Here is a 21,333-nt window from a genome sequence, read left to right as displayed (position 1 = left end):
AGCCAACACACCAAATGTCCTTGTCACCTGCCTCATCGAACCACACAATCACACCTGCTACTCATGTGAAATGCAAAAGTACACACACATATGGATATGTTGTTCAATTTTCCTTCATAACACAAGAATGATAGATGCATCATTTCATATTCTGTCTTTGGTATAACAAAGGTCGGAGGTCATGGATAATGCGAATGGCCCAAGTGAATGCCACTGCATACCACACCACCCACATGCATTTTTGCATAGTGCGTATCGGGTACCTGAAACAGGACATATGTTAGCTTAAATGAATACTGCATATGCATGTGTGTCCACTGAAATCATCACTATATAGCCTGTGCCAACAGGACATGGACAGAGGAATGACAATCTGTTGGCCCCCTGCAGGTGATGCTGGTTACCCCCTGTTGCCATGGTTGATGACACCCGTGAGGCAACCACACAACATCCACGAGCAGGCATACAATTGTGCCCATGTACGTACTTAGGGCACAATTGAAAATATATTTGGCCTGTTGAAGGCAAGGTTCCGCTGCCTGAGCAGATCAGGGGTAGCACTGATGTACAGTCCTGCAACGGTGGGTAAGATAGTGCTTGCCTGTGCCATGTTGCACAACATGTGCATCAGACGCAACGCCCTTCGACATTGACATGCATCCACCTGAGGCAGAGGATGACAGTGATGATGATCAGGAAATCGCCCAGTGCCGTGACGCAATGGATGGATGTGTTGCACAGGATAGACTTATACAGCACTACTTCTAATCACCTGTCGGACACGTGGCACAGGCCTCCTTGCACACTGATCACTGGTCACTGCACCTAAATAAATTATATCTCAGGGAATGATGATTGTCCAGTCATGAATTTAATCTACAACATCAACTATATTATGTGATTACAGAACTATGTACAAATGTGAATCTGGAATAATAGTGACACTGTGCACCCCAACTATCCCCACTCCCCCACCCCCTCCCCAACTATCCCTCCCCACACCCACCCCCCAACTATCTCCACACCCTCCCCTCCCCAACTGTCCTTTCCCACACCCACCCCCAACTATCCCCACACCCCCTCCACCTCACCAACTGTCCCTCCCCAGACCTACCCCCCAACTATCCCCACACCCCCTCCACCTCCCCAACTGTCTCTCCCCACACCCCAACTATCCCCACACCTATCCTGCTCCCCAACTGTCCCTCCCCTCCCATGTCTATGTGCATATATCATGTCCTGCATAACTGTCTACATTGGCAGAGTACGCAGACAGGGCAGCCATGTATCCATGCCCTATTTCCAGCCCCTTTAGGTTCTGGGGTGCGGCCTTCTGCAGGCCGAGACAGCAACTCTGAGTGATGCCTTGGGCTGCATTGTAAAGAACTCCCTGTTGTGGAACGAGTGGAAGGAGCCGGTGGAATGGACAGGTGCCTTTGGTCCACGAGGGCCTGAACCAACATGGACATTGTTTCAGCAATGGAGGACATTACACTGCTGCCCTCCCTCACACAGCGTGACATTTGCAAGATGGCACTTGTGCATCTGCCCAGTACCCGTGCATTCCTCCTCGAGCTGACTTGAACACTCTCCCGCATGAGTTGTGCCTCATGAAGGTGCTGTTGAACAAGTAATGTCAGGGAATCCTGCCGTTGCGCCATACATGACAGGCGCCCTTCAATGTCCCTGACACTGCATAAGGGTGATGGTTGGGGGCTCTTTGAGCCCACAGGACTGAAGGCGATGGCCTCCTCATAGCTCCCGTCTGTGTCCAGACTTTCTGCTCCAGCCTCCTCAACGGTATTTTCATCAGGACCCCCTTGTGGACATCCTTGCGGCTGGGGTGCAGGTGCCTCCGGGATGGTGGGTGGCAGGGGTGCAGCTTCCACCGGGATGGTAGGCGGCAGGGGTGAAGCTGCCACCAGTATGGTGGGCGGCTGCGGTGCAGGTGCCTCTGGGATGGTGGGCGGCTGGTGGGATGCAGATGTCGATGCGCACTCATGTCTGCCGGAGGATGCTGTGGAGTGTGTAGATGTGGTGGTGGTCCAACTGCGGCGAGGCCTGTGGCCCTGGATGTACTTGGTTGGCCAGCCTCATTGCCAGATGATGTGCCTGAGGGAGACAGAAAGGCAGGGCATCAGTGATGGGTGTGGATTGATGAGACAGACATGAATGCTAGTACTTTTTTATGACAATCCTGTGACAGGGACATGGTGGTGGCCATGGCATGGTGCACACATGCTTGTGTCAGGGATACTGTGCGGGTGCATGTGTGGTGTGCCTACATGGTGTGTGCAGTAGCACCTAGTACACTGGTGTTTGCCGGTTAGGGTGTTATGGGTGTGGCACGCAAGCTGTATGATTTTGTGTTGTGGCCGGTTGGGCCATGGATGTGTTCAACATGTGACTGCTGCCATGGCACTTACTGCGTCGGTGATGTTTTTAAACATGGGTCGTGGTGGATGGGACGAGGGGGCCACATGTTCCATTGCTGTGTGCGGCAGGTCATTTTCTGGTGGTGAAGGTGCTTGGCACTGACGTGACTTTGGGCGTGTGCTAGCACGGCAGTGACAACACAAGTTAGGCTGTGTCAGGGGGATGTGTGTCTGAGTGCCAGCAGGAGCATCTTTTGAGGGCCATACAGGGGGCCTGTGTTATGTTCACTGTGTGAGTGGTGTATGAATGGGTTTTGGATGCAAGGTGTATGTGAATGTGGATGTGTGCAACCAGGTTGAAGGGGGGGTCCGCCGGCAGGGCTGTTCCGGGGGTTGGCATGTTTGCCTGCTCTATCGTATACAGTGTGGACAAGATGAATGATGTGACATTGGGTTTATGGGTACTCACCAGCCTCCTCCGTTGTCACGACTCTGGCCTCCGCTGCACCAACTCCCTCAATCGACTCTAGATGCAGCATGCTACTGCAGGTCTCCTCCCATGGCTGCAGGTGGATGGGGAATGCAGTGCCACCTCCTGTGACCATGCCCTGGGTGCGCTGGGCCGACAGGAGGTTTCGCACCCTCAGACGAAGGTCATCCCACCTTTTGTGGCAGTCCCTGACAGTTTGTGCTGTTGTTCCGACGGCCATGACCTTCTGGGCCACCTCCTCCCAGATTGCCTTCTTGGGAACCTGGGCCTGCCTTTTGAGGTCGTTGGTGAATATTTGTGCTGCATGCTCTACTATAGTGTTGTAGATGAGGGCCCAAATAAAGCCTCCACTCCAGTCCCCCATTTTGAAGTACCCGGAACGTTCACACCAAAATATGTGACGTACGATGAGCAAATAAACCAGCAGGGAGTAGGGCTCTGCCCAGTGCCTATCAGAAGAACGATACCTATTGAAGTACCAATAGCCAGACAACCATGGACAGTAAGGTATCCATTGAGAAAACCCTACCAGCAAATGAGACGAAATGAAAATTGCCTAAGTGTGTTTGTTTGTTTGTTAAAGGTAAAAGGGCGCTTAGGTACACGGCTACATAGTACATTATATACAGTTTACAGTTATACATTTATACAGTTTGTAAGTAAAAAGCACAATTACGGTATAGGCAATATCATCAGACATAGTAGAGAGAAGCTGGTAAATGCTAGTTTTTGTTCAATAACCAACTAATGACCCGTTACATAAATGACTCAAAGGACTTGATAGATTTGATGTTGAGTGGTAAGGTGTTCCAAAGTTGGGAGGCAAGGACTGTGAAACTGGACCCTCCAGCTCTTTTTAAGGTGAATCTGGGCACCGTTAGGCATAATGTGTTAGAGGATATAGTAATTCTGGCAAGAGTTTTCAAGGTAAATTTGTTGGTGAGATAGGGCGGGGCTAGATGGTTTAAGGCTTTGCATGTGAGACAGATGGTTTTTAGGTCAATTTTGTGTTGTATGGAGAGCCATTTGCACGATTTTCTGGTGGTAGAGATGTGCTCTCGCCTGGGGATGTTTAATGCTGCTCGTAGTGTGTTATTTTTGAGTACCTGTAGTTTATTGGTTTGAACCTAGGTATAGACTGTTACAGTAGTCCAGTTTGGACTGTATAAGAGCCCTGGCCAAAGTGAAGCAACTATTAGAGGACAAGAAAGGTCTGCAGGCTCTAATCAGCTTACCCGTGCAGGCAGTGGCTGAGGCAGTCATGTTGATTTGTTTGGAAAGATTAGTGTTGGCATCAAGATAAAAGCCAAATGTTTTCACACTTTTTACAATGGGAATAGTGTTACCATCGATGATGATGCTATTGTAATTGGGGCTGAGTTTCAATAGGTTGTTGGGTGAACCGACAAGGAGAAGTTCAGTTTTCTCATCATTCAGGCAGAGGCCATGTGTGGCCATCCATGCCTGAATGATGGTAAAAATTTTGTTAATCCGGATGACATCAGCATTGTAGTTACCTGAAAGGGTGAGGAGTATTTGGGTGTCATCTGCATAATTGGTGTAGGTGACAACCAGATGGTCCAGTTTGTCAAATAGAGGCTTTGTAAATATATTGTACAAAGTGGGCGAAACACATGAGCCTTGTGGCACACAACATGTGATAGGGATAGGGTCAGCTGCTGCTACTGGTGAGAAGACCCTCATGGTTCTGTTAGCCAGGAAGGATTGTATCCATGTGACAGCAGAGGAGGAGAAGTGAGCTGCGGAAGATAGGTGGTTGCAAAGGATTTTGTGATCGACCAGGTCGAAGGCTGCTGAGAGGTCTAAAAGGAGTAGGATGGCGGTGTTACCTTTATCTTTCATTTCATCAATCTGACTTTTGAGGTCAACAAGGGCAGTTTCTGTACCGTATTGAGGTCTAAAGCCAGATTGAGGTATTCCTAACAGTTGGTTTGTCTCTAGGTAGTCCTGAATTTGCAGGTAGGCAACTCTGTCAAGGTTTTTTTTATCAAGAATGGGACCGTGGTGATGGGTCTGTAATTAGTGTGTATGGCCGGGTCTAATGATTGTTTTTTTAGAAGTGGGAGAACCCATGATTGTTTCAAGTTACTAGGGAGGGACTGAATTAGTGGAGAAAGACAGGTTTATTAGTTTGGTGATGAAAAGGGATAGATCTCTGGCTGCGTCTTTTATAATCTGGGCAGGGCAGCTGTCCCCTTTACAGTTGGACGGTTTTAGAGAGGCTATCATTTTTTGTACTTCTGGTATAGTAACCTTTTTAAATGTGAAGCCTAAATTAGTGTCAGTGGGCGGTGGTGTACTTGGGCTGGTAGACTTGCTACTGGAGTTGTTGTCATTTACACTCTATTTTGGTTTGGAGCCCTGTGATTTTGTCGGCAAGGGCATTCTGGATACTAGTGCACCAGGGTTTGTCTTTCGTGCAAGTATCTGTAGGTGGATTCGGATTTTCTAATTCCTTTAGAATATTGAAAAGTTCTCTGGTGCAGGATCCTGCCTGATTTATCATACGTTGTAGGCTTCTTTCTTGGTGCAAATTATCTCATTTTTATATAAGGTGGAGATATTTATAAGATTGGTTTTGTTTTCAGCAGATGGTGCTGTTTTCCAAAGTGTTTCTAGCTTAGCTTTCTTTTTTCTCAATAGTTTGAGTTTGGGGGTGTACCAGGAGTTCAAATGAGCTCTAGGCTTTCCTTTGCGCAATTTCAATGGGGCAATGGTATCAATGGCAATGGCCATGGAATCATTGTAGGTGTTGACCAATAGGTTAAGGTCGGCAGTGGGCGGAAGTGCGTTGAGAGTGGGAAGGACCAAAGGTATTAGGGCTTCAGCAGTGATGTTACGTTCATTCCTGGTCGGAAAGGCTGGTGCAGTAGAGCACTTTTTTGGATCTGGTTGTTGATATTAATATCTAATGGGATGAGATGGTGGTCAGTCCATGTGAGAGGTTGGGGGGCATTGCAAGTAATATTGCAATTGAGAGCAGCTACCCAGTCAATGATTCTGCCTTTCTGATGAGTAGGTTGAGAGCTAAATTGTGTGAAGCCATGCTCAGCTACAGCGTTAGCTACGGAGTATCGTCCCGGAAGAAACCAAAAAGGCCTTAATGGAAGATGAATGATGACGTCACAAGGACTCGGACTTACTCGCAGATAGTAGAAATGACAACCCAAGGATGACACAAGGAGATGAAACGCCATGAATAGGGATATCGTGAAACTAGAAGAAATCGATGTTGAAATATAAAGCTTAAGCTCTAAGCAGGATGAAGATATTCAACTAGCTAACACCTGTACATATGCTTTGAACCGCAAGAAAGCTAAGAAAACAGTGCAGCTTGCTATGTTAAGTAGAAGAATAGAGCGGCAAGCGCCATATACATAATCTACCTCAAACGAAGTATAGTATTATAAGTGTGAGTTCACTTTGCACGAAAAGCAGAACCAACCCAGGTTACTTAAAGCCAAACAAAAGAAGATTCATATTCTAGCAACACGAGGAAAGACGGCTGAATTGAAACTCGGCAGAGGCAGCTTGTGCCATGGAAGCCAAGGTCATACCAATAGAAGCTATGAACATTAGCTACTTTTAATTGAAACTAAGAACAGAATACCCTACCTCTGAAGGATCGAGATAAGAAGGTGAAGACAGGTGGCGGGTGAAACGAAAATCAAATACACAAATTGAGGGAAACGAGGCAACTTCACAGTGTGAGTAGCACATGACCAGCCGAGCGAGAACGAGCACGGGTTCACACCTACGCTTGGCATCCTCCCAGACAGAGATATCAGAACTTTTCGAGAAAAGAAGATGCAGTTTCCAGGCCAACCACAGTGAACTAATTGACACATAGCCCATAAAGTGATGATTGATTGAAGGAAGGCCAGGTGAATTGGGGGACACCCTGCACCTGGCTGACCATTCTACATGCTGCTAAGCAAAGTGGACATGTATGCATAGGGTTGATGCCAACCCAATCACAATGGACCAAATAATCTAGGGTCCTATAGTTAGTAGAACCAATTGGACGTCGTACTTTTAGTGACGTCTAAAGTAGTAATTTTTTGAGGAAGGGCTTAGACACCCACCTGACAGTGTTTACCCAATCCCCTCACTCCGTTACCATATACAGATATAGCACCTATATTAAAGTTACCTTTTCCTAACCAATAGAATTGCATGTTAACTTTTGAGTGTTACACATCAGATTATGATGCGTTTTGAGTATAAAAGTTATGTTTTGTATGAAGTTTGTTGGAGTTGAAGCGAGACGGACTATGGCATCACTGCTGATTTCTATGACTCCCCGTTTTTTGTACTTGTCATTAAACGGACTCCCTTTGCCAAACCATTGAGTTGTCCTTATTGATTGGTGTTGGAGTAATAAATCTGCACCCCCATCCATCTCAAAGGTGCAGCTATTTCAACTTAAAGTACTTCGGAGCAAACCCCGACTGTATGGACCGGCCGGGGGTCTCCCCAGTGCAGTGTCTGCGAGCATGTTCAATTCAGCCTCGCTTAAGCGCGGCTTGCACCTCCGGGTTGCAGGTTACCTTGCAGACATGTCTCCTGATCTGATTCTGAGCTCGGGATGTGGGTATCACTCCTGTGCTTAGAGGATTGCAATGGATTGTGTTTTGTTAATGGCCGCCGGTCCATTTCCTTTTCTGGCGAACGCATTATTTCCGGTCACTGTAATAACAGCACCGTTCTTACCAGTGCCGGTGCGTCCAATAGTGTGGAGCCGGAATCGGAGTCACCAGCACCGAGGGTGGCAGTGTGGGGATTTGGGGGGCTTTTGGTGGTATTACCGGCATGCCGGTGCAACCGTTTCGGGCATGCCAGAATGCACGTGTACGCTAACACAGAATAAACCGTTGATTCCGGCAGCAGTGCTTCACAGACACGGTAGCACTGGCATGCCAGTAATTAGGAATTTTTACTGCCGGACTTGTAATGAGGCCCAAGGTCTTTTGGTTTATTGGGCAGGAGATTGTGAACACTTTTGAACAATCAGATTTGAGGAGTGATCAACCTTGTTTAACATATCCAAGTGCCAAGTGAAAGACTTATGAAGCGAAGAGAACTTTGTATTGCATTTGGAGTAGAATTTGGATGTTGAAAAGAACTTTCTTGATTGGAACTTTTACTTGGAAAATCCTACATTCATATTGGTGAAGAGAGATCTGACCCAGGTTACAAGGATATAAAGTTTATAAAGTTTACTAGCTGTTCCTGGTGTAAGATACACTGTTCTAGCATATCTTAAAGGTCAATATCGGTCGGTTATTCATAGGGCCACTTCAGACCGCCTTCTTAAATATCGAAATGTCCACCTATCGCTTCCTGGATGGGGGCATAAGTCCCTGTGAGTTATTAATGGTGATTGAAAAGGCTGAATGTATCAGATGGAATGAGAGGTATGCGCAGTATAAGAATAGTATCTAAGTTCCATCGATCACACGGGCCTCCATGATGCCTCTTTGTAGACACGTAATTGTCGACCTTGTTCCATTGCAGAGTCCCCATAATGGCATAAGATTTCATAGTAGCATAATTACAGCACCTTCTTTCATTTTTAGCTAGTGAGGAGGCATTCATCATACAGCATTTCGTTCTTTAGAAATTGAAATGTTGAGCCAGTAATTAAATGTTCATTGACACTGCAACTGCCATGCCCTCTGTGAAGAGAGGTGGGGGTGCAAAGAAGTAACTTCAGAATGTTTTCAATGGTGGAAGGTGAAGGTAACCACATTCAACCGTGCTTGTTCTGTTTGTTGAAATGGAAGCTGTTGTTAAAGTGGGTGCACTTTGCCATTTGGACAGCAGACGGCACCCTAACACTGATAAAATGCATCAGCTCGCCATGGAAGCATACCTAAGCATTTTATATATATAGAGGTTTGCAGCTAACTATATACTGTTCAGTTTGATTGGCCATATGTTATTTGTATTATTCTGTTGTATGTATAAGTGTGAAGGGCGTACATCTTCTTAGAGTGTTTTCCTTTAGTCTTAGTTTGACAGTTAGGGAAATCCTCGATAGGTTAGGGACGTGAGGTGTTTTTCTCACCCTTATTATTTAATAAAATGGCTACTTGTGAGAAAAATCAATCTACTTATCTGCCTCGCATTTATGACTCCTCACAGTTTGCAAAGGTACACCAGGGAACCTGTCAACTTATACGGAGCCACCAGCATGTTATAGAAGCTGTTGATGTTGCGTTGCTAGACAAGAGCGACTCTACCACACCCTCCATGGATTCTACTGGGAGGAGATGTTTGTACTGTACAATGGTACCTCCAGTTCAGCATTACTGAACTAGTCCAATTCAATTGTACCTTGACTCACGGTCCTGAGGAAGATGGCTCATCCTACCAACTCCATCGAAACCGGTCGACCCTTGTGGCCATCAGGTCTCTCATGACCCATTTTCTGATATCTGCCACCACATCAGAGAGATACTGCTTTGAACAACATTTGTTTGCACACTCATATGTATGGGGTGAGCAGGTTTTATAAGAGCCATTTTAGCTTCTCAGTTTTTCAGTTTTTAGCTTTGATTTTTTGCGAGTGGGCATTCCATTTAAACTTGATTGCATTCCAGCTACTGAGACCTATGGGCATGATTGAAGTTGACACTCAGCTTGGAATACAACTAGTTGACCTGGCTTCAGGTTGTTACCACCTAGATCGGGTGGCGTCAGAATCTAATATAGAGTTCTGTTCACTGCTGCAATAGCCATTTGGAAATGCCCTGAATATTTGAAATTGATTCACAAGACACATGCCACAAGTATAGAAGGTCAGGGACAGCTCTCTCCTCTATCACTCTTAGATAGGCGTTACACCACGCGCCACATAGGGCAAGGCACCCCCGTTAGGGACAGGGTGTTCTTCCCCAGGGTGAGTTCTGTCAGCCAGGTGGCCCTTCTTCCCCTTCTTCAGTCTGAGCGTTTATATAATCAAGTTCTATTTTGTGTATTTTTGAACCGCTACCCTCCTATAAAACCGTTGTTTTTCGTGCTACCATCTTATGGGATGCCGCACATTTTTAGCTCATCTGCTAGTTGGGTCATTTGAAGATAACAAACGTTTCCTTACTATCCATAAGAAAAACCCTTGCCCATGAAAAAATACCTTAAGTACGTCCTAATTATCGGTTTCACATGTCGCTTCGGCCTGGTTATTTAGAAAAAAAGAGGAATCAATGTGGTCTGCTAACTCCTGTGCCAGCACTGGATCCTTTAGTTGGTGTTTGTGAAATGTCCATGAACCGTGTACACTGTGGGGGGACTGAGTGACAGTTGTACTTCCTAGTATTGAGGAATGGTCCAAAATAGGTATGGAGCCTGGTCTTGCTTCAGTCATGCACTGATATAGAGTGATGTTAGGGAAAACTAGGTAATTGTTTTAATTTGATCAGTGAAAATGTGAGCAAAAGGTGATATATTTCAGTTCTGTGTGCACCTCCAAGTACCTACAAGTCCAAATTTTGTTATTCTGCATGTCAATATTTTTGTCACAGCTTGTCCTGTGAGTTTTTTATTCCCGCTCTTTCAATATAAGGACCCAGGTGAGGTATAAATAGAGTACATCATCTATGTCTCCAAAGGTGGACATTTCCAAAAGAACATTGAGCTTGGAGGAGTCCTGCTAGCTTTTAAGGGCATATAACGACAACAATGTGATGTATCTACCACACTAACTCCCCGGTTCAAAGTGGTATCTTCTTTGCCAATACTTGCTTTTAACAGGATGTTAGTATAAAGAACAGATATAAATCAAGTGGCTGTAGGCACAGTTGGTAAGACATTTTTATTGCACCTATATTCGCGTTTACCTCATTATGACATTAACTCTCAGCAAACTGCTTAACAATGGCAGGCCAAAGTTGATGTTACTGTTTGATAGAGCCCGCTCAAAGAAGTATCAGAGGGATTTGTGTAATGAATTTACATTGTTGTTGGTGTGTTTACTTTCGTCCTAGGGTCCAGCTTCACGAGCTGTGCTCCAAGTTCTAGTGAGCTCGTGAAGCGGGAACACGGAGAATAGGCAGTTGGTTCTTGGCTTTGTTGGCGGTGGGCTTGTTTGAATAAACGAACCAGAAAAACCACTTTGTGTCCCTGTGATCTTTCATTGCCGTTGAGGATCCAAAACACGAAAAGGCCCTCCGCGCATCGATCCGGCTGCCCTGTCTGGACCGTGGAAATCAAGGCCAGCCAAGAAGGAGAACCATGAGGAGCAAACCTGCCGCGACACTAACCGTGGCAACGCCTGGCAAGCCAGAGTTGGCCCAGAGACGAGCTACTCCACCCCACAGCGAAAGGAGAAGGCTGCAGAGAGAAGCCATCTTGTTGAGAGTGTTCACATCTTGTGAAGGAATTGCCCGCTCCGCCCTTCCCATGGGAAGCTGGTGAACACTGACGGGAAAGCTGCCAGTTACCCAGACCAATCTTCGTTCACGACCGTGGATGGATTGGCCGCTCTGCCTCCCCACCCCCTTGAGCGTTGTAGCGGCCGGTGAATGCTGGTGTTGGGAGGCTGGCTCAGTCACGCCCAATAACTTTACTGTGTGCTGCTGAATTTACCGTAATAAGGCAAGGAGAAGGGCACTTAACATTAGTAGTAAAAGTTACTGTAACTAACCGCAGAGGAGCTCCTTCAGATGCAGTTGGTGTTCACAACAACTGTCCTGCTTGTCACAAAGCAGCAGAAAGGCTCAATTAAAGTAAAAGGAAGGACAGTGGATTGTGATAAGCCACAAGATTAAGAACTCACAGGAGCACAATCCTATATTGTATGCTTAAAGCTCTGAATGAACTGGCAATCAAATATCTTAAGGGTGTAACACTTTTCAAATTTCTGTGCAATAAGATCAGCAGCCATGGCGGCAGCCAGTATGTCTCCTCCCCCACCCTTCCTGTCAGAACCTGGTACCCCTGTCATTAGATGGGACAGATGGAAAAAACATTTTGACACATATTTGGTTGCCATAGGGGGAGATAAGTTCGCTCCAGTTAGGAAGGAGGCTGTGTTATTGCACAATTTGGGAACCGTGGGACAGGGAGATGAAGATCAATTTTCAGTGGCAATTAGGAAATTACAAATACACTTTGAGCCTAGGAAGAATATCACCTTCGAGAGACAAACATTTTTCTCAAGGGCCAAGAACTTCTAGAACCAGTTGAAACTTTCATTGCCGCATTACGCAGTCTGAGCCATTCATGTGAATTTGAACCTTTGACTGATTCACACATTCGTGATCAATTGGTGCGCTGCACAAACAATAGAATACAAGAGAAACTACTATCGAAGGACCTGTCTCTCGAACAAGCAGTTGAAGTAGCGAGAGGAATGGAGGAGACATCCAAGTACATGGCCAGTATGAAGTCAGAGAAACAAATTAATGAAGTAGTGGCAATCAAAACTGGGAAGAAATTCAACACGGGGAAGAGCTTAAAGTGCTTTCAGTGCAGTAGCAATCGGCATGTTTCTTCTAACCCATTTTGTCCTGCCCGAAATGCTAATTGCCTCAAATGCAAGAAAAAAGGACATTTTGCCAGAGTTTGCAGAGAAAGTTTTTCAGTAGAAAGCATAGAGACAAATACTAGGAGCCCTTAACAGGAAGAAAATGTGGGAGATTGTCAACATACACAAGTTAAACATGTACTTGAAATTGGAGATGTGTCAAATGGGGAGAAGGGGCCCATTGATATCTTTATGATAAATAATAGAGTAGTCACAATGAAGGTGGACAGTTGTTCACCATGGACAATAATGTCTAAGGAGACATTTGAGAACTGTGTCAAAGGCAAAATGGAGCACTTGAACAAACCTGACATTGAGCCCTATGCTTATGGCAACGTCAAAATTGACATATTAGGGAGATATCCTGCTGTCATCAAGTTCAAAGGAAGGAGTTGTGAAGCTGACATTTTTGTAACCAGAAAAGGATCATCATTATTGGGATGGAGCGAGCAGAAAAAGTTGGGAATAAGAATACAAGCTAATGCTGAATTTCCTGTCACGATTGGGGAAGTGAGAGACCATTGGGAAAAGGAGTTTCCAAATGTATTCACAGAAGACCTTGGGAGATTGAGAGGTTATGAGCATCAGATCAAGTTAAAGAAAGGTGCTGTCTCAAAAATACATAAAGTTAGACTGATTCCGCAGAATCCTAAGGGCAAAGTAAAACCAGAAATTGAAGCTCTACTCTAAAGAGGCATCATTGAAAGAGTTGAAGGATCAGAGTTCCTGTCACCAGTTATTATAGCTAAGAAATCCAGTGGGGACAGAAGGCTAAGTGTGGACTTGAGGGATCTTAATATGAACATTTTGATTGACTGCCACACACTGCCAATAATCAGTGAAAGACTGGCAACATTGAGTGTTGTTGTTTTGTTTACTGGAACATGGAGAATAGGCAGTTGGTTCTTGGCTTTGTTGGCGATGGGCTCATTTGAATAAACTCACCAGAAAAACAACTTTGTGTCCCTGTGATCTTTCAATATGTTTTTGGCGGGGAGGGGCAGGTAATGCGTGGTTATGGCCATAGGTATAAGGTATAAGAATGTCCACGAGCAGTCAATGTGGTCCTCATGTGAAATCACCCTCCTAGCTGAGCTCCAATGCAATCGTTTTGGCTTTTCTTGCCAAGCTAACTCCTGCATCATTAAATATTCCTTAAGTCAACCTGTCTGATCAGTTTGCCTACCCTACATCTTCCCTGTAATAGTGCTCTAAAGTGGCTGAAACAGAACACGGTAGCACGTAACAAAACTAAAAACATAAATAAAGAAACAAGTCCCCAATTAACTCAGAAAGATGCTGTCAAATATCATCCAAGACATGTACATCACACTTTCATTGTAATGACCGCCTGACCCCCCCCCTTGCGAGGTTTCACCCAATCATTCTAGACCTAACAATCATGGCTGCCATGCTGTGTTGGCTGGCGCCAATGTCTAGGAAATGTGTCGACCAATGCAGTCGTGGCCTGCGCTTTGGTCATGATTTGGCCCAGTGTTGGATGTAGCCTCATGGATTAAGCTGAGTGCCACAAGGGCAGGCAGAAGGGATTTTCATCGAGAAGGTGTCCTCTGTGTCCTTTACTCTCTTGCCTGGCTAAGATTTCTCCTTATTTGGAGCCTATTGATTAGTTATTTGGAAACAGTTATAATTTAAAGTTGAACATTAAAATCCACTGTCATGAAGGGGTCAACACGGCTATCACCTGGGGATCATTGGCCATTCAAAGCTGGCCCAACCATAATAGCCCATGAGTGTTCAGTAATATATACCCAGGTAGCCTCATGCAATTTGTTACGACGTCATGCCACACAGCGACTCAGTGGCCAGCAGGCATGATGGAGCGAACCAATAAAAGGCACTACCCTTCAAGGGGAGAGCATTTCCAAACCAAATACTGTGTATGTTTATATCATTTCAGGAGTGAAGCATTACCTCGCTACTCAAGTTACAACATTTGGTAATGAAGGTAAAGACCCACCTGTGGCTGCTTCCTCTGTGTATGACTCCACTCTGATGACCGGTGTTGTGCCCCTCTGGTTCCAACTGACCGGCATGAGTGCGCTGCAGGGAATGTGCGCTTGGATCGCTGCATGTGTTGAGTGCTCCTACAATGGCACGCAGCGCAGAAGAGAAGGGAGGCTTGCTTCCCGTGCCGCCCTGGAGTGCATCCACCTGCCCCTGAGCCATCCCTCAAGGCCATTGATCTCCTGCTGGGAGTTATAATGTTTATATGTTCTCTGCAGCCCTAATCAGTCAGGGTGCTTGTGTGCTGTACCAAGAAACGCAACAACAGTACCCCCAAATCAATCCATGTTAGCACCCATGTTACAATGTGGCCCTTCACCTGCAAAGAACACGACTCCATCCTCATGTCCAGAAAATTCATGGAGGGGAGAGACTAGATGAAGATAAGGATGTGGTGTCATCGTCAACCTCTCCGTAGCCATGTGACAGAATGTCGAGACCAAGGGACACCAGAGACATGAGGGGACCTGTGCGAGTATCACAACGGTTTTACTGTTGTTCTGTGCCAGGGTTCGACATACCCCGATTTCCAGCCACCTTGGTGCCTCGATGTGCATTGTGGAAAGAACGCCTAGAGATTTTATTTGCCACCGCTGGAGTAGAGGAGGATGACACCAAGAAATCAGTGCTTCTATATGCTGCAAGTGAAGTACACAAGCTCTTCCAAATACTTCCTCAAGGCAATGACTCCTAAAGTAATACAGAAACGCCCTGATGCACTACTTCACTCCAGTGGTGAATGTGGATTATGAGAAGTTCCAGCTTAGACAAGGAAGTCAAGGCCCACCAGAAACCTCAGATACATTCTACACACGACTCAGACATCTAGCCGCTATGTGCGCCTCTCAGGATGAGGGAGGAGAAATCAGAGGTCAGATCAGCCAAACTGCGAACACAAATTCCTAATAAAACTGGTCTGCCATTACTCAGAATACTGGATCTAGGGTAGGCTAAAGTACTGGTGAGTTCATGCAAGGCCCATATAGAAGAAGCCACGAAAGGGCTCAAAGTAGAAGAAGCAAATGCGGTCAGAGGTGAACCTACAAGAGGGTCGCACAACATGGCAAGAGCACAAGGTCATCCTGCAGGGCAGCAATGCCAAGAACCCATAAAGTACCCAGGTGAGTTCTGAGGCAGTGCACTAGATTTTATCGTAGAGTTGCCCAGGGACGAGCAGGCCATGTGGCCGATGTGGGGGGAATGAACCATTTTGCCAATGTTTAGGGCGACCTGGCCTCCTCAACCATTTCCAAAGAACCAACATCAGACAAGAGAAGGCCCAGCTAAAGTAGCATTAGTGAAGACAATTCATAACTGGAGGAAGTGACTGAAGCGGAAGACGTATTCTCTATATCAGTAATATCGCCAGGTATCCAAGGGAAGAGGACGCAACCGCGCTGCGCATTCACAATCCTGTCAGCCCGTACTGGCAGACATGACTGCTTCTGTCAATGTAATGCCATCGGCTCAATTCCACAAGTTGCAACCTGCTCCGCCTCTGGTGTCAAACACCTGCTACCGTTGGAAGGTGAATTCCGCGCACATGTAATACATAGCCGAATGACAACGCCAGCAACATTGGCCCCTGGTTTTATATGCCCCTAGCCCGGTTGTGCACACTTTAAACTTACCCCAGGCCACCAATGGGCCACAATGGAACCACTCCAACACCCCAGACCAGCTGGTGAGGTGAGGTGCAGAGCAACTTGCAATTAAAGATGTTAGCACAGGAGATGGGCCACAAACCTGGGTTCCAGTACACTGGATGGGAATTTTTGAAATCTTGCAGATAAATATATTATCAAACAAACAACATGCTTAATTAAACATTCTTCCCTTCTCTTTGTGCCCCTTTCATTTTCTCCATTCACTGTTTGTTTTTTCATTGTAAGGGTAAATGATGCCATCTAAACAAGCCCCTGTTCATATGATCCTAGAGCAGGTTCCCAATCACAGCAACCCGGGGCTCCCCATTGTCCACTTCACAACCTCCCCATTTTTCCTGACACAGCTTTAATTGTATTCCTTCCAATACTATTTGCAGCTGTAGTCTGCTTTAACTCCCAGTCCAGGTTCCCTACTTGTCAGTCAGATTGAGAAAATAATACCCTCAAGTATAGTACCTTTTCCTCATATCCAGCTTGTCAGTCCGTGTTCCTCTGTCCTCTATTCACCACCCACTCTGCCGTGGGTGGCTGGCAAGGTTGCTTACTTTCTATACCCATGGTGGCACTTCTGTTGCTAATGAGGGCTAAAGAAACGTCCTTTCCGTGGTGGTGTTTGGGCTTACAGTTAACGCTGAAAAGGCCCATTTCCCCTTGTGGCAGTGTTTTGTAATCCTTCAGCGTTGTCAAAACCCTGCTTTCCTCCCATCAGCATCCCCACTTTCTTTCCTGGCAGTGTTATTTCTATTTGTATTATATTATATTTGTATAGCGCTTGACAACTAAACGCTTCGCAGGCCTAAACAAAAAGTACAATAAATATGAACATGTAAAGAAACAAACCAACAGATGAGTGAGTAAGAAGATGAGTTTTGAGGCAGCTTTTAAACAGGGGAAATGACGATAAAGAGCGTGGAGAGAGAGGAAGAGAATCCCGATGCTTGAGCGCATGAGAACGGAAATGAGATTGAGCACAAGTAGCGGGGAACAGTTAAGAGAAAAAGGGGTTGTGAATGAAAATAATGAGCTAGGGAACCGAAGGAGATTATGGAGGAAAGATAAGAGCGGGCAAGGCCATAGACATTTAAAAATGATACAAAGGAAATTGAAAAGGAGACGAGCTTCAAAAGGTAGCCATTGCAAAGGGTGCAGAGCAGAAGTGATAGTCACCGAGGTAAAGAGTGCAGAGTACACGGATCATGAATGATAAACCAAGCGGAGAGGAGCGAGGTGAGAGGACGGGAGACTAAGGAGCAGAGAGGAGTAATAGAATACTCTAGAGAAAACTAGAGACAAGATGAGGATTTGAGGTAGACACACCATGATATCTGTCTTCCCTAAGAAGGGGAAAGATGAAACGCTCCCTGGGAGCTATAGACCAATTAGTCTTATTAACAAAGACAACAACATTTTGGCAAAGATCTTGGCCATTAGATTGGAGAATTTTCTCCCAAATTTGATCAATGAGAATCAGTCGGGTTTTGTGAAAGGGAGGAAAACATCCAGCAACATCAGACGACTATTCCATTCAATTAAAAAGACGGCAGATGATTTAGAGGATGCATCTGTTTTTTTATTTGATGCGGAGAAGGCTTTCGATCGTGTGGAATGGGACTTCCTCTTTTTAGTCCTTGAAAAATTGGGATTTGGAGTGAATTACAGATCATGGATTAGACTATTATATTCAGAACCAACAGCTGATGTAAACACCAATGGGAGTCGCTCTGATCCTTTTAGACTGGAAAGAGGGACGAGACAGGGATGTCCCCTTTCACCATTGTTGTTTGTTCTGGCGATTGAACCTCTGGCGGCTGTCATTAGAAATTATCTGGATATATGGAGTGTCGTGTTGGGGATTACAGCAAAAATTGTGCTTGTTTGCTGATGACATTCTTTTGGTTCTGCGGGACATAGATCAATCTTTATCGACTTTAATGAAAGTTTTAACTTCATTTCACACTTGTTCTGGTTATAGAGTGAATAGGACCAAATCAGAAGTGATGCCGCTTGTTCCTGGATGTAGTAAAAAAATGTGTGATTTGGTGAGAGTGAGTAATCATGAGTGTGATTACTTTGGCTTTTAAAAATGATTTGGAGCACTCAGGATTACTGAATCTTTCGCTTTGGGGGAAGGTTAATGCTTTAAAGATGGTGTCCACCCCTAAGATCAATTATATCCTGGGTATGATCCCATTAAATATTGAGGCTCCTTACTGGAAGGATTTGGACAGGCTTGTACAGGGGTTCTTATGGGACAAGAAACCGCCAAGGCTGAGTTTGTGGAAGCTACAATTACCATTGGAGAAAGGTGGACTAGGAGTACCAAAATTCAGGGCCTATCATCTAGCCTTCAATTGTGCTTTCATAGTTGATTTCATGGCGCCGAATCCTAATGTATGGGCTATGGCAGAGGCGAGTTTTAATGGTCCTTTGTCACCGAGGGCATTATTGACCACAGAATCGAGAGATGTGAAAGATCCATTGACTGCATGTTTGAAAAATTCCTGGAAGAAACTGAATGGCTTGTTGGGTGTGAATGCATACAAAGATCCTGGTGTGTCGTTATGGATGAATCCCTCTGTTAAACTGGATGGCAAAGTGTTATTCTGGCCTGAATGGTTTTTGGGTGGTGTCAGCTGGATTGATGACCTCTTTAATGAGGGGAAATGGAAGAGTGCTAGAGACTTACAACTAGAATATCGTATTGAGAATTTCAGGTTTTCAGATTACAGGAAATTGAAGACTGCTGTTGGTGAGATTGATTTCCAGGCTAGATTGAATCTGGAGTTTCTTACGAGGAAATCTTTGGTAAATGAGGATGGCTTAGCTAGCTGGGTATACAGGTAGATTCTGCATGAATACAATAGCAATGATTTGCTAAGAATTGAATGGAGTCAAAGAATTGGCTCTGACATTACAGTGGAGACTTGGACAAGGATGTGTGCGAATGTCAAACTGTGTTCCTTGGGTTTAACTGAACGAACAAGACAAATTAAGATCCTAAACAGGGTTTATTGGTCCCCGGAGAGATTATGGAGGACAGGTTTGAAGGATGATCTGGAATGTTGGGCATTTGTTCAAGAGAGTGGTACATTGGAACATATGTTGTGGGATTGTGTGAAGGTACAAGGGTTTGGGAGCGGTATTGGTGAATTATGTGAAGAGGTCCTGAATAACTCAATTGGTTTTAATTTTGAGACATTAATTTTGGGGGATGATTCAATCTTGCATGATCTCACTCAGTGCCAAAAGAAATGGTTATTTAGAGGTGCTGCAGTGGGTAAGAAAATTATCCTTAGAAATTGGAAATCTAGTGTCATGGGCCAGCACCGTTCAGTGTGCCGTAGAGAGCGGCGGGTGGACCGGAGAGTTGGTGACATCCAAGGCTGAGAGCCTACGAGATAGACTAAATGCAACAGATGGACAAGAAGGTCAAGGGAGTCAGTAAGGTTTCAGAAAGAAGAGTGCAGGCAGAATCAACAGAGAGACAGGAAAGGGTAGCGAGGAAAGGGAGGGTAAAGGCAATAGCAGAATCGAAGGAAGAGATGTCAAAAAGCCAAAGGTCGCGGCAATGAAAGGTTGGAGGAGGATTGAAAGGAGAGGAGAGGTGGGAAGGAGGAAGGGAGAAGGAGAAAGAAGTAAGGGAGTGATCAGAGCAGTAGAGTGGAAGAGCAGTAACTAAGGCAGAGATAGAGATAGTGGAGAAAATAAGGTGCAGAATTTAACCAGAAAAATGTGAAGGTGGGTAGTGATTTGAAGAAGTGAATAAGAGTCAAGAATAGAGAGGAGCGTTAGAGTAGCATGGGTAGGAGAGGAGCAAAGATTAAAGTCACTGAAGAGAGAAAGAGGATTAGTAGAGGGAAAGGGTGTAGAGGGAAGTAGGTCAAGATCATCACAGAATGTGAAAACAGGACACTGGGGACGCTAAACGACAATAAAGGCCATTTATGAGGACTAAGAGGAAGAAGTATAGTGATATTCGAAAGATGGGGAAATGGGGAAGATCCATAGAAAGGGATGAAGAAGCCAAGGACACAGTGGAAAGAACACCAACACCAAGACCATGTCCAGAGGAGCAGGGAGTCGGGGGGGGAGGCTGGGCAGAAGAGAGCGCAGCAGGGGTGGCAGTATTGGAGGGGAACTGAAACCAAAAAAGTGATGGGTGGAAGATTTTTAATTAATCTGAACCCCTTACCAGTATTGGAGGGAGACAGCTAAGTTTTCTATGAGGCAGAGAAAATGAAAATGGAAGTGAGAAAAAAGATCCAAAATGGAGTGGGACTTGTTAAGAAAGTGAGAATTCCAAAATGCAACATTAAAAGCCTGAGACAGGCTCTACTAAGGCAGACTTCCTGGTTATCTCTACCCAGGCCCCACCTACCTGGGCAGAGCTGTTTTCCTCCGTGGTAGCGCTCAGGTGGGGAGCATCTCCGCCCCCTCCTACCTGGGCGGAGCCTGTGAGGACCCGACACACTTCTGCAATACACCCCAGCTACCGGTGCTCCAGCTAAGTCTTGCTCCATGCTGCTCGTCCCGTGAGTCCCCAAGGAGGGCGCCGGTGTCACACGCGCCACGGCGGTGCTGGTGGCTCTGCGTACATTGCTGGTGCCATAGGGGTTCTTCCTCTTTGCCACTCGCTGCGTCGGTCCCCGGGGTGGGCCATGACTGCCCTCTTCACCCAGGCTGCCACGCCACACGGCCTGGGACTTTTTATCTCGTCTGGTCCACCTGGTGCTTTCTCTTGTTCCCGGCCTGTCCGGACTAGACCCAGGGCAGGCAGGTGCCTCTAAGGCCATGCCACTTGGCTCAGGATCACCCTTTTCATGTGGCCCTGGGCTGGAGCGTGTCTCCATCTGTGACTCACACCACACATGGCCAGGGCTCCTGATCTGCGCCGGCTGCAGCTAGCATATGCAGCCCTGCTTCCTCAATGCCTTGGGGGGTCGTTTAAAGCTGCGACCCCCCCCCATGATTCGCGAACTTGTTTTTCGTGTCTCTTTTCTTCCTTCTAGCTCTCCACCCATACTCCTCTATTCTGCTTTCTTTTTTCAACTGTAGTTTTGTAACAATCATTTTTAGGAATCTTCCTTGAAGGTAAGTCAATGTTGATTGACAGGAGATACCTGCCTATGGTTGTGAGTCCCAGAATTCTATGTGTCCCCCATGTTGGGGGACACATGGTATAGTCAGGTAAGTCCATTCAAACACATACGCGTTTAAATAAAA

The sequence above is a fragment of the Ambystoma mexicanum genome, chromosome 3q (assembly GCF_040938575.1).
Source record: "Ambystoma mexicanum isolate Mex_15411 chromosome 3q, UKY_AmexF1_1, whole genome shotgun sequence".
NCBI lineage: Eukaryota > Metazoa > Chordata > Amphibia > Caudata > Ambystomatidae > Ambystoma > Ambystoma mexicanum.
Note: the sequence above shows the minus strand (reverse complement) of the source record.